Source organism: Nothoprocta perdicaria, unplaced genomic scaffold, assembly GCF_003342845.1.
Source record: "Nothoprocta perdicaria isolate Ctin4 unplaced genomic scaffold, notPer1 scaffold_247, whole genome shotgun sequence".
NCBI lineage: Eukaryota > Metazoa > Chordata > Aves > Tinamiformes > Tinamidae > Nothoprocta > Nothoprocta perdicaria.
The window spans coordinates 530,971-544,498 of record NW_020455474.1 but is presented as its reverse complement, the minus strand read 5'-3'; the positions used below and the strand labels follow the sequence as shown (position 1 = coordinate 544,498).

Genomic DNA, 13,528 nt, shown 5'->3' with positions numbered 1-13,528 from the left:
AAGCCGCGCTTCATCCTTGTATAAATATTGCTGCTGTAACCCTGCCAAGGAACGGCCTTGAGCTGTCTGCAGCCGCAACCCCAGACCTGCTCCCATCCCAGTCCGTGAGACCTAAGGATAAGTCTTGTTTATGACTGGCATTCCAGCTCTTCCAAAATTGCCTGTGAGCACTTCCTGACTGGAAATCTAGACTTTTCGGTAGTATTTCAGGGGTGGCAAGCTTAGCAAGGAGAATGCCTTTTATCAGACAAACTGACCAAGCTGGACAAAAAGGACAAGCTTCCAGATAAGTAAATCYTTTCTGCACTTGTGGGACTGCATGCCCAGGTGCTCCTCTCTCCTCTTTCAGTGATCCAATAAAAGATAATCTCCCTTCCTGTAAAAGCCATTACATTACATAAACTCTAGACCATCGGGGCTAAAATAATATGGCCACTGCAAAGATGATGGCTGAGACAAGGAAAAGAAAACCTATTTAACTAAAGATAACTTTTTTTTGGAAGGAGCAGGAATTTAGTAGTGCTATTGTATAATCTGGCTGTATTCCCCATTCAGCTGGCTGCAGGCTGCATCCAAATGAGGAAGGGGCAGAAATTCCAGAAAAAGTCTAACATGAGGTGGTATCTGCAAGAGCTGTCAGCTCTGAAGTTTCCACCGAAGCCCTCCTAGCTCGCTTGACGTTGGACCCAAACTTTTAGACTTTTTCCCCRTGCCTTCAGAAGCTTTCTAAGTGAGGGTTCAATTAACCTTCATGAAAAGTCATGTGAGAATAGACAGAATTGGCACAGCTTTGAAGAGCACAGGCTGGGGCCTGAAACCCTGCAGGCCTTTTATGGCTCTGCCATTTCATATCCTATGAATTTCGAGGTTTGAAGATAAAATTAGAGATGGAGTTGAATTTAGAAGTCCCATAGGACTAACTTCTTGATTTTGAAAAAGTGGAGAGATGTTTGCAGTGAAAATTCACAGGAAATCTTTACATAGAAGAGAGCATCTTATCTTCCAAGCCAAGAACAACTAAAATGCCCACCTATTTCTATGTTTCCATACGTAACTCTGTGTCACTCATGAGTGTGGTGATACTCCAAACAATATCTTCCCAAATGAGTAGGAAAAGGAAAATTTCATAGCTGTTGTCCTTAAACTGGTTTTCTTTGTAGAAAGAAAGCCCCAATGTAGCCCCATTCTCTGTGGGCTCCATCTCAGAGCTGTTTCCATGATCGATAAGTATGTTTTTCTCATGTAACCTGAATTTTGGGGAATAAGAGAACCAAATCTGTATTCTACATATTCTGGGACTAGCACCTGGCCAGAAGACATGTTCATCCAGTGAAACAACCGGCCTCTCTTGTTTGCCATCGGTTTTAGGGCCTCATTCAAGACTTTGTTTGGATCACAAATGAWTTATCTTCTGTGCTTCCATCTCAGCTTTTTCCTGAAGATTTAACCATGCTAGGTGTAGAGTGTTACAGCTGGCTAGGTAAYACCAGACAGCACTGTCTGGCAAAAAGGACAGAAGGTTAAAACTACTAGTGACATGAACCAAAAAAGGGAAATATGTCTTGAACTGCAGGTGCTTCGATACTGGTTTTGTATTTCTGAGTGTATGAGGAACAGAAACAGTGACCACGCTCAGTTTGCCATGAGAGAGGCACCGATGTGACTTTTCTCTGCCCTTTTTCAGTGCACCATCCCCAGCAAGACCTCAAGCAGTAGAGGCAGTAGTTCTGAGCACAAATCAGTCCCTGTGCTCTCTCACATACTATGCACTTAACACATCTCTTTGCCATTAAAAGACTTTCTGCTAGCAATAGGTAGTACAGTTCTAGTTAGAAAGTTAGGCTGAGGAGCTTTAAAGCTCAGACATGGCCTTGATGACAAATTATCGATAAACATCACTATGGCAAACCCCTTGAACTGGTTAGATATGGTCAGGAAATAGTGAACCAGTTACAGGACAGCATATTTTACATAATGCACCTCTCAACTCTGAACCAAAAACACTGAGAGTAGCCCAGAGCACATCAGTGTCTTTCATCCACTTCCAAGAGAGTCTGGAAATGCTCATATTTAAATTTGTTAACCATCCTTTAACCTTTTCTGCGTCTTCTTTCCATCCACTGTGGTCTTGCCACATGCAGCTCCTTCCTGTTTATTCGTTTACTCTCTCACAGTGAAGCGGCGGGGGGAAAACCGCGCTGAACTTCAGCTGCCTCCTCCTGGATCCACCACAAGTTCAAGCACGATGCCATTCACTGCTGCTCCTCCTTCCAGTGATGTGGCGATTGCCACCTGAGTTTTCCACRGCTAGGAAGCAGCCTCGTGCCACCCATGGTGTTTGTGTCGCTGTGAGCAAGCTCGGGACTTTGCTTGCTCTGGCTCTGCTTCCCCACTGCAGCCTGGCCGACCAGACAAGACTTCTATTGTCTAGAAACCCCAGAAATGCAAAACCTTCTTTCCTCATAAARCAATGGCATTCAGCTGCTTTCCCTTTGCCCGACTTGTAACTCCAGTTCCAGCCTTAAATCTGGGAAAGCGAGTTCGTTCCGGAGCAGCATCCCTTCTACAAAACCATCATTGCATTGAGACCACAGAAGCAGCTGCCCTGACCACAGCATCTCGCCCTGTGGGGACATCTCTAATCCCCAGGATGAAGCCAGTCCCAACCATGCAGCAACAGCATCCAGCTCCTGAAAGCACCTGGCATCACAGCTCCTCTTCCACAAGGAGCGCTTGGCTAACAGGGAAGTCAACTGCAAGGGAAGTCAGTCTGTTCGTATATCAGACTCTTTCTCTGCAAGATAAGGAGGTACCTGCCAAATCTGTGAGTCACATGGCTGCCCCAGAGAGGGGAAAATCATGATCTCATAGTGCTTTCCAAGGGAAAAAACATTTTAATGGGAGCAATAAATTCTTGACACTTGGATGGTATTTGGTGTTTATGAAGATTTTGCTTTAAAAAAAGTACTTAATCCTCTTAACAAATGCATTGTGTGCCGAGTTCCCCATTTTACAATGCAAAACTGRAGGAAAGTGCCTGCCCAGTTCTGCCTGGTCCCTTCTGTGCTCCCGTGGCACTGAGAGGGCAGAGCTGCCCATAGGAATGCCAGAACTGRCACAGTGTTTCTCTCCATCCCCATGCCCTGGTACCGCATTCACTAGTGCAAGAAACAATCTGCAGGAAAAAAAATGCACCAAATGGAACAAAATTTGGTCTTCTGTCTCTCTTACATGTGCTTTGCCAGGCTGGGCAAGGTGAAAAGACACAAAAAAGCACCAGGGCATTCGCTGGGTGGGTAAAGCTTGAGAGACATCCAGTTTTGGAGAAAGAGATGACATCATTTACCTAGCCTCTTAGCTCTCTGGTCTTATTCAACTGGCCCATTAAGGATGATGATGATGATGATGATGATGCTCTTGCCAATGCATCTTAATTCCACACGTAACATTTTCTCCCATGCATGAATGTGATCTTTAACCCGCAGCCCTGCTCCTGGTGAAGGCTGCAGACTTTGCCAGCGCTCTCCAGTCCTCACAGACGTATTTCAGCAGAGCAAAGTGCATCACACACAGGTCTACCTATAATTAAAGACCTGACGATTCCTGCATGCATATCCTTAAAACATCTGTAAGCCTAATTACGGTACAGCATTTAAAGAGCTTAGTACGGGGCAGGCGTTCTCTTTTGCTGTGGGATTTCTTTTAACGACTCCACGTTCAGCACAGTTTGCAGATAAGGCCACAAGTGAACCTAATTATATCTCTGCTGGCTGTTACTATTCTTAAACTTACATTTTCATAGCGGTGCGTGAGGGTTTGCTTTTTCTGCTTTGTGATGACTCYCTTTCCAATTAATGCTTAATTCTCCATGCACCATTTTAAAAACCAAGGATACTGCCCCAAGTCTGGGTTCCTGCTATCCAATTAGCTGCTAAGAATGCTATCCAGCTTAGTGCCATTTCCTTATGTCTTTCCTCTCTATTACTTTGACACATGCTGATAGCTCTTTTGTTAGCTGAGAAGTGTGCTTAATATCTGTTTTGCAGGAATTGTTCTATTTTTGCCAAAACACACACAGTTTGTACAGATCGCGGTGTCTGCGGTGGAGCAGAGGGTGTTCAAAAATGGTCGAATATAATTCCTGGAAGAGCGACAGCTCGGATTTCTGCAGCATTCCCTGCTTTCCGAGCGACTCGCAGGCAGAGTTGTGGGCAACTATTTTGTTTGCCTGAGCCACAATTCTCACTTGGGGGATTTTTCAGACCGAAAGAAAAACGAGATTAAAGAATCCAACTGAGGTTGTCTAAAAATTCTGAGYTCTTTTCCAGGGACGTTTTGTTTTCAGCTGATATTTCTGTTCTCTTTGCCGCTTGCCTGGAGCGATGTCCCACCTCAGCCCTGCATCTGCTAGGCTGTGCAGGACCTCGTGAGGACACTTGTCCTCCACCACCCTGAGCACAGATGCCCTTAATACTCACCCTTCAGAGTAGGATCTCATTGGGGATTGTCTGAGGGAAGAAGGAACTGAGGTTTCCCAAGGTAAAAGTCCAGTTTTCATCCCCCTGAATGGAAAGATCCATTGGATAACCTAGACTATCTCACCAGGGTGGGAGGCTCTGCAGTTTCTCRCTTTGCTGGAGAAGACACAGCTCTGCATGAAAGTAAAAAACAGAAGTGAGGCTTCTGCCAGCACACAAAAGCAGGGCTTTTGTTTTTATTGAGCATGGAGAGCAGAGAGAAAGGGGAAACCAGTTGCCTGAATAAGGAACTGGCTGGGAAGAAAAATATCTATGAACAAACTGCGTTCTTGCAGGAGGAGAGTAAATCTGGGTTTGGAAATAAGGCGCAGAAAGACCTGAAATCAAAGGTGCTAGACACCAGCACGCTAGAAAGCTGAGAAATCAAGAAATCAAGGCTTGAAATAGGAGAATGCACAGTGAGGCAAGAGAGGTGGACACGCATGGACAAGGAGTTCTTGGCCTCCTTCTCTTTTCTTTGTCTCCTCAGCTTTGCTCTTGCTGGTGTCCCTGCTGATGGGGATGTAACTGAGGTGACACCACGGAGGTCACTGAGGACCACCACCACTCACAGCAGCTCGCTCCAACCAGATGACCCACGGTTTGCAAGGACAGGAGTTTTTTGGTCCCTCGTGAGAACGCATTTCAGGGAACCCTTCAGCTGGACTGCGCAAGCATCCCGTGCTGACTCCTCTGGACACGTGTCCTCCTGCGCTGCGGATCTCAGTCGGGTCACGTCCGGCTGATGTCGCCCCTCCGTCAGCGTGACCCGTGGAAACCCCTTGTCTGCCCTGCTCCTGCTGTCCCCGTGACTCACATCCTCCTCCTGTGGCCCGTGAGTGACTGTTGAGGCTGGGAACCCTCATGAGAGCCAGGAAACCCCCCAAAACCTCCTCAAGAGCACTGAGGTCCCCACACAAAATTATGAGGGGTCATCAGGCTCTCCATGTCTTGCTTTTCCAAGTCTTGCAGTGGACCAGATCTTGCACTTATTGAATCCCAAGTCACATTGAGACAACCTGATCCAACAGTGAAAGTCAGGAGACCCTTTTCCCTAGTTTAGGTGGCCAATAAACACCCAAGGCTGCAGGATGAGTTCTGTCCCGCACACAGTGGGAGAAAAGGATGGTGGATTTCCACAGAGAAACTAGAAAATGAGCTTAAATAGCTTAAATGGGCTAAATTTTAGATATCTGAAATTAAGAAGCACATCCTTTGTAAATATATAAAAAAGTTTACTTTGTCCCCGTTCACCCAAGTCTAAGGCTGACTTTGTCCCTGAGATTTCTGATTAACAGAGCTTGCATCCTAGCAGGCATGTGGATGACCTTTCTGTACAGTCTGGTATTAAATAATTAATTAGAAATTAAATAATTAGAAATGCATTTTGTTGACAGATTTGGACTGTCAGAGATGACATTCCTCTGTGTTTGACTATGAACTTTATTTCAGTGTATTCCTCTGATTAACAGAGTATAAATAGACTATATTTTCATACTAATCACACTGGAAGGCATTTCCCATCCAATTATTTCTTTTTTTTTTTTCTTCCCTCTAAGACCAGTGAAAGCTGGAAAGATCATACATTTTCCTAAATAATTGCAGTAGTGTTTCTGTTTGGAAGCAGATGGTTATGAAAACAAGTCTTCGTGAGTGTTTAAATGAAATTATTATAATAAATAGTGTATAAATAAGACATGCCTAATCTGCTGTATTCCTGCAGAATGTGAATTCTGCTATGATTTAAARGAAAACAGAATACTGCAAGAGAAACCATTGTGTCACCTTCCTCTCCTCTTATGATTAGAGGCAGAGCTTTTTTTTAAAAAAAAATCAACTTCTGGTTCTATTGATTCATTAATTTTCTCTGATTTTTTTTCTCAGTGTTAATTGGCCAACAATAAAGCAGGATATTCTACAACTAGGCGTCCTTCCCTATGCCTAGGAAAAGTTCATGGGTCTGGGAATTAAGTGGTCTGAATCTGCCTTGTTACTTGCTCTGCCACATGGTGTAATCTTGGATAAGTCAATCTCCCAAAAGCAAATTTCTGCTAGAAATTTGTCTAGAAAAACTATTTCTCTCCTACTTCACAGAGAACTTACAACCTTTACCTGGGGATACGAGCAGATCTCAGTTTGAAAAAACATTAGAGATGCCCATTAAAGAATAGATCCCATTCTCCAAATTCTGGCAAAGTTCAGTGTTGRCATTAATATCTAAGCAATGCAGAACAGAAGTTTCTCTTTGCAAAAGCAGAAAACATCAGCAGACAATATAGTTTCATAAAATGCTGACTTTTTTCAAGGATCTAAAGAGACCATCCCTTGCAGATGTTTTTTGTTCCATGAGTCACATTTTAAAAGGCTTATTTCCTAGCACAGAAAAGTAAGTGGGTTCTACTTACAGTTTCATTCAGCTTTATACGAACAAAGCAATAGCATCCGTCAATCTTTCTCTTCTATTTTTAATCYGGAAGCTGCAGCAATCAGGGTGTGCCATCTGCATTTTGTTACAGCAGCAGAAATGCTCAGTTTTGCTTGGGATTTGGGATTTCCATCATTAAACAGGATAATATTAGCAAACTATTTTAGTGGTGTTTGCAATTACGCTTCTCTCCCCTCCCTAGTTAGCATAAATACATTTGTGCCACATTGATTTTTGGTCTTTAACACATTGGATCATCTCTGCTTCACCTTCAGACAGCTGGTGAGGGCTCAGCTGAAGTTTGGATCTCCATGGTACTGGCAATGTAGAGAGGCAGCAGTAGAAGATAATCTTACCCAGGAACTCCCAATTCTCACCTATTAGGRTGAAATAAAGAAATCGGTGTGGGTTTGGCTGTGGAACTAGCAAGAATTTGCCTCTCTTCACCCATGCCTATTCTTAGCACCTAATAAAACACTCACCCTTTGGATTAGATAGGCAGAAAATGGATCCACAAATACCACCCAAGCTGCAAAATCATCAGGACCCTRGTGTAAAACATACATAGAAAAAGCATTGGACCAAGCAGAAGCAAATGTCAGGCACTCCAGCAAAGGCCATTTTATAAAGGTTGGTGCCACCRCGACTGCTGGTATGAAGGGGAAGGCAAAGACACATGGAGTGAGATGGATAAGATGATGCAGCTGGTGTTRCTGCTGCAAACCAGGTGGGGAGAGAATGAGCAATGGCTTAATACATTCCACCTGAGAGCCAAGGGCAATTAGCTAATGAAGGATCTCTGAGGCAAAGGTCAGACACTTGGAGTTGGAGTGTTGCTCATGAAAACTAGTAAAGATTATGATGATATTAAGCAGCATACCAGAAAGAAGACCTTGGGTGCGGAAAGCTTATGTGAGAGAGACTATTGTGCCTGGCAAGAAGCCATGAGAAAAGAAGAACAGTAACTGAAGATGAGAGACTAAAGGTCTTCATGTTCCAGACAGATGAAAACAAAAGGCAAATTTCAGTAATATTATATATGCAGACTTAGAATTGGGTCAGTTTCGCATAGAGAATGAGTTGACCCTCAGATGGACTTTGACTTGCTTGTAGAAATGTGGTTAGCTATGCATGCCCTACAAAAAGGAAGCTGGAAAACAGGAATCGCTTGGGAACAATTGCTGGAGGACTCTCATCTATCCAGGCTAAYTGTAGCTGCAAGAGCTTTTTTTATGTTATAGTGCAATATTAAAAATATCCAACATTGGCACCAGGTCTGCTGGATAATATGATAAAAATTTCTGAACATGGATCCCTCTTTGATTTTGGCAGAGTGATGGTCATTCCTTTTCCTGGCCACTGCAGAGAGATTTTGTTCCTGACCATGCATTTGATATTAAGCATGRGATGTTATTGGATTACAAGCCTGCCACAGGAAAGGGAGGCCACGGGATGGATTCCCAAGTGCTCCGTTTCTGTTACGCATTCACATAAGGATGGATAATCAGATAATTGCCGTGTGCGCTGTTTTTCTACTGATTTCTATTCTAGTGGATTAAAGATATCGGACTACATCAGAGCAATATTCGAGTGCTCTTGAGAAGGCACTTAAATAAGTCCTTTTTCTAAAATGCATCTAAAATTTCCATGTGATTTTCCTGAAGCCTTGAAACATTCTGTGGCTGCAGAGGATTTCTTGGAAAGCTGAAGGGGAAAGTATATTTAATTTGTCTGTTCCTGAGTTGCCTGACCTTTCACGTTCTGTGCGCACTGGAGTCCTAGAGAGCTTTTTTCTCTCATAATAATCATTTTTCTTTATCAATTTTCCGAAAATGTCTTTGATGCTTCCTGMAAGTAAGAGTTGAGATAAACAAAAATCCAAAGTGGGGAGACCTTCACTTGGTGAAGCCCACGGTGGTGTTGATGGCTTCATTCTATCCCAGGATTAACCTTAAAGGAAAAAATCTGAAAGCTGAGCTGAAAAACTGCAAATACCACAATTTTCCCATGTTTTCTTTCAAATTCTTAGGTGGGCAGGGATGGCCTATACACTTCTTTCATCTCTCRAAATTATTGTTATTATGTAAACAGATGAAAAGGGCCAATTTTATTCTTTTTTTTTTTTTAATCCTTGTGTGTATTAATACTCTATACTCCAGCGGTCTTCCTGCCATAGCCTGGGCTGAAAGTCTAGACAGTGTAAAACTCATTAATTTATGGCTTAGCTGTGCCTTTTATCTTGTTAGTTTTCACAAACTATTTGTTCCCTTTCAAGACAGCTTCCCCTGCTACAGAATTTTCTTTTTTTTTAACCTCAGAAATTAAACTCTGCTTCCAACTATAGCCACTTTTATTTCACATGCCAAACTGTCCCCGTCAAAGGCAGAATCTCGGCGACACAGGTTTGCAAACATCTGGCTCTTGCCTTGAGCCTTTTGAGTCTAGTTATCGCTGTGCAGACGGCGACTGCTAAGGATGAAACCACGCTGGCCGGGCGCAGCAGCCTCCCTGAGCCTGGCTTTTGTTCTCCACCCGCTTTTTAAGTTTTCCCCCAAGCCCTAAGCCACGCTGAAATGGAAAGAGCACAAAGATGCGCCCGCAGAGCCGTCCACATGTGCTGGTGCTTGGAAATGCCACCGCAGGCATTTCTTGCTGGTGTGAAAAGCAGCGGCTGCAAAGGGCTCGGATGCTCCCAAGGGCTTGGAGGAACCACATCCATGGGGAGATACTGGATCCRTGGGGAGACTTGGGCTGTGTGAGCAAAAGGGGTAGGTCTGCCTGCTTTGGATGGTTTTGATTGTTTTTACTGCACAGGGAAAGGGTGGGAAGTGCACAAGCTGTGCAAGCTGGAAGGACGATGCAAACGCTGCCCGCTGCAGCTCCTTCCCTGTCCATGAAATGAGGGAGACGAGAGACCTGCTTGTGTCCCTGACCCTGAGACAGCACCAGTGAAGACAAGATGGATAGAGAGCACTAAAAGAGGCTGAAACGGGTTTTGTTATTAAACTAGAAGGAGGAGGCCACAACCTGCAGCTTCATCCAGCCATGAAGCCATCGCTGCTGTCACCTCCGTTAGTGGAGGATTGCGCCGCTCCAGCTGCCCATGCTGAGGATGGGTCTCTACCTGGGGCAGATCCATCCAAAGCAAATGGGACCCAAATATACCCCACTAAGACTACGGGCTTGGTGCTACCAGGCTTTCTTTTTCCCCCCTGCTGTTCCTCAAGGTGCCAGGGATGGGTGTCCTTCCTTCAACCTACACGCAGGCGCGCGCTGCTCCAGCCCCAGACAGCTCTTCTCCTTCCCTTCCTTTCCTTGCGTCAGGTGAAGTCTGGCACATACACCCACGCTGAGGAAGGAAGACRACAGCAAAAAAGGCAGCCGTGAATCACGGCGAAGCAGCCTATCTCGTTGCACAGCTTGCGGGAGACTGGAGAGAGCTGCAGTTGAAGAATTTGGGGGAAAAAGGTAAAAAAGACAGCGACAAGCAGGCAAAAGCTGGGAATTACAGGATGGATGGGAAAGCCCTGAGGAAAGGACTTGCTTCCTGCAGATGATTCAAAGACTAAGGGTGGTGGCCGCCTAAGGGTCAGCCAGCACTCAGTACCCAGGAGCTGTGCAAAGCTCCAATGAGATATCCCAGGGGTAAGAGCATCTCTTGGGCAAGGACACTCATCATTCTGGCCAGCAATCTTCTGAAGTCCTTCCATGCTCCTTGCTTTGTATATCCCACATTGCACCTTGRGAACCAGTAAATTCTTTCTGCTGTGGAAATAAGAAATCCTACAAAATGGAGAAGTTAGTTGGAAATTCAACTTCCTCACAAATGACACGTCACTGGGCTGTAAAGGATGAGGGGAGTCATCCGTTACCGCTATTTATTCTATGCTGCCTTTTTTTTTTAATTGTGCAAGTGCACTCAGGCACCATGGCATAGATACAGGCTTATGGGAGAAAGTATTATATCCTCAATATCCTACTATCCTTCACAATCATTCTTTAAGATATTAAAGAGCCTGAGTCAGAAGCACTTTACAGGAATGCAAAGGCAAGCATAAGGAAAGGATGTGGGCCTGGTGGGACCTGGAGTATCAAGGCATCATGTTGGCTGCTGTTTCATTTTTACTCCACTTTTGACCTACAACATTGGAGTGCACTTGTATAAACTTTTATCCCATAAGCAATGCAAGGAGGTCACTAGTACAATATGATCTGACATCATACCTACCTTTCAAGTGAATTGTAGACCTTAATGTTCTTGGTAAACTCCGAGTATTTTTGTGGCCCCTTTGGAGCAGTTTTGGCAAGCTGAAGTGACTTCACAGCTGCTCTACAAGCACTGGGTTTGAACAACCAGTCGCTTTGGGCTGGAAGGGTCTTCCCCTTGGACTTGCACCAAGTCTGATGACCACACATAAAATATCCATGAGTCCTGCAACCCCTGCCTGGAAAACTAGCCACAACCCTGGCTGTGTTTTGGAGGGACTAGATTAYACAGTGCATGTGGTTTAGTGTTGCTACATTTGGCATCTTCTTTAAAGCAGTGCAATTATAGGAGCCCGTAATACTCTTTGGGCTACAGGGTTGAGACTCTCCTTTCAATGGTCTTTCAGACTCATTTTTAAAGACAAGTTAATTAATCCCGTTTTAAATCAGAGGCAGACTTCATCAGGTCTTGAATACAAAATAAACCTGACACTGCTTTGTAGATCAGGTTCTGCTTTCTACAGGAGACCTGTAGGGCTTCAAACCCCCTCAGTGTCAATCCCCAGTGATGTTTAGTGTRTATCAGAAAAACTGCTTTCTGGAAAGAAGAACATAGAGTAGACTCAGCTGAGCAGCTGGAGCCAGGGGTTTAACCAGCTCAGCTGCTCAGGCTGACAGAGAGCCAGGAGAATAAAGACCAAGCGAGATAGGGYAATTTTCTGTAATAGTCTTCTGGGGTTAACCAGAGGAATTAGCTGAGTGGAAGGGTAGGACAAGATCAAATGCATATATATAGGGCAGGAATACATTTAGGTATGAAATTAGAAGATTCTTAATCACCACACTGAATTTCTGGACCCCTCCATCAAACACTGAGATGGGAGAAGGAACATGAACGGTTTTAGGATGTAAGTTTGCAGCAGTGTGGGTGGGATTTGGTGGCAGAACCGATGGAATTTGGCAGTCAGTAGCTAAAGGTTGTAATCTGAGGGTTTGAATGGGGTTTTCAACAGAGAGGGTGGAAGGAGATTTGCTGAGCATGGCTCAGGAATAGSCATTCCACCTGATTTGTAGCAGTAACCACTCCTGGGCTTCAGAGCTGCTGGGGCTGGAGAGACTGGGAGGGGTTTTGCTCATTTTCTGCCAAATCTGCAAGACTGGGCAGTGCTGGGAGAGGTGCCACGATGTCCTCACTTGTGTTCATCACCTTTTGGGGACTMGGACACACCACGTATCCCATGGAAGCCAAGGATGCTGCTCTTGCATCTTGTGCCCTTCTCATATATTTTGCCTTTTGGGGCTTTTGGTCTTTCTGTACTGCTCATAATGATTTTCTTTTTTAATAGCATCTTAAAACACTCACAAAAAATGCAATTTCTCGCTCCTCTATGTTCCTAAATAAATGAAATTATTTGCAKATAATTAGCAACTGAAAGACAAATGCTTTAATTATATCAATTTTATGATGCATTTCATTTAAGAGTTTTCCTTTTCACCTGACATGCAGGAATTTTACTACTATATCGATCCTGCAAGAAAAAAGCAGCACTTGAAGGACCTCAGACTTTTCATAGTCAAGACTGTCTCACAAGAGAACAATTCCACAGGGAAAAGCCACAAAGAGAAGAAATATAGTATCATAGTATCAAAATATTGCTCATTTAGACGTTATTTGCTCTTTTTCATTTGGAGTTATTAATCTCTGCAGAGCTGCACCGCAGCGGCCATAAGTTTCTGGAAAAGAGGGCTTGGTAAATCTGAAATGAATTCCAGGCCTCTGATAATGAAAATGGTTGCAGGGTCATTCGCTTACAAAATATAACTTTTAAAAAGCTGCTTAGAAGACTTTTCCTTTAAAAAGCCACAGACAAGTCAGACCTGCCCTCAGTGAGGTTAGTCTGCACTATTTATAGGATTTGCAACAGACTTTATACGGGTTGCTAGAAGTTCATTGCAGGGAGTATCTGTTATTTCCAGTTTCCACCCCTCCTAAYGATCCCAAGATATTAATCTTTAGAAAAGTACAGGCTTTCACTTGCTTTTACCTTTTATTCTTCACAAGCCTGCATAGATGAAACCACAATACGAATTGCAAACTGCATATAAAAAGCCCCCAGATTTAGTTAGGTTCAACTGATGTCACTAAAAAAATCTATTTTTATACAAAAATATAATTAGAAATTTGATTACGTGCTGGGATCTTAGGTTGGCTGCAGTTTATTTTATGTATAACAAAATTAAATCAATTTGTACCTTGCTGCGAGCAAAAAAGTCAATGTATGATTACAAGATCAAGGAAGCTTAGTATTAGATATCCTGCTGTTGAAACTTRTGTTTTAAAAAACTCCTTGTGGAAAGGATTGACCCCAAGATACACCAA

At 43.7% G+C, this 13,528-nt stretch overlaps 1 long non-coding RNA gene across 1 annotated transcript; it reads right to left on the bottom strand.

The window, feature by feature from the left end:
* Positions 1-3,565: 3,565 nt before the first annotated feature.
* On the bottom strand, positions 3,566-7,514 carry LOC112947795. Its single transcript, XR_003249477.1, has 4 exons — positions 7,425-7,514; positions 7,212-7,319; positions 6,923-7,017; positions 3,566-4,651 (listed from the first exon to the last, which is right to left on the bottom strand). It is a non-coding gene; the product is annotated as an uncharacterized LOC112947795 (long non-coding RNA).
* Between the last annotated feature and the right edge of the window lie 6,014 nt (positions 7,515-13,528).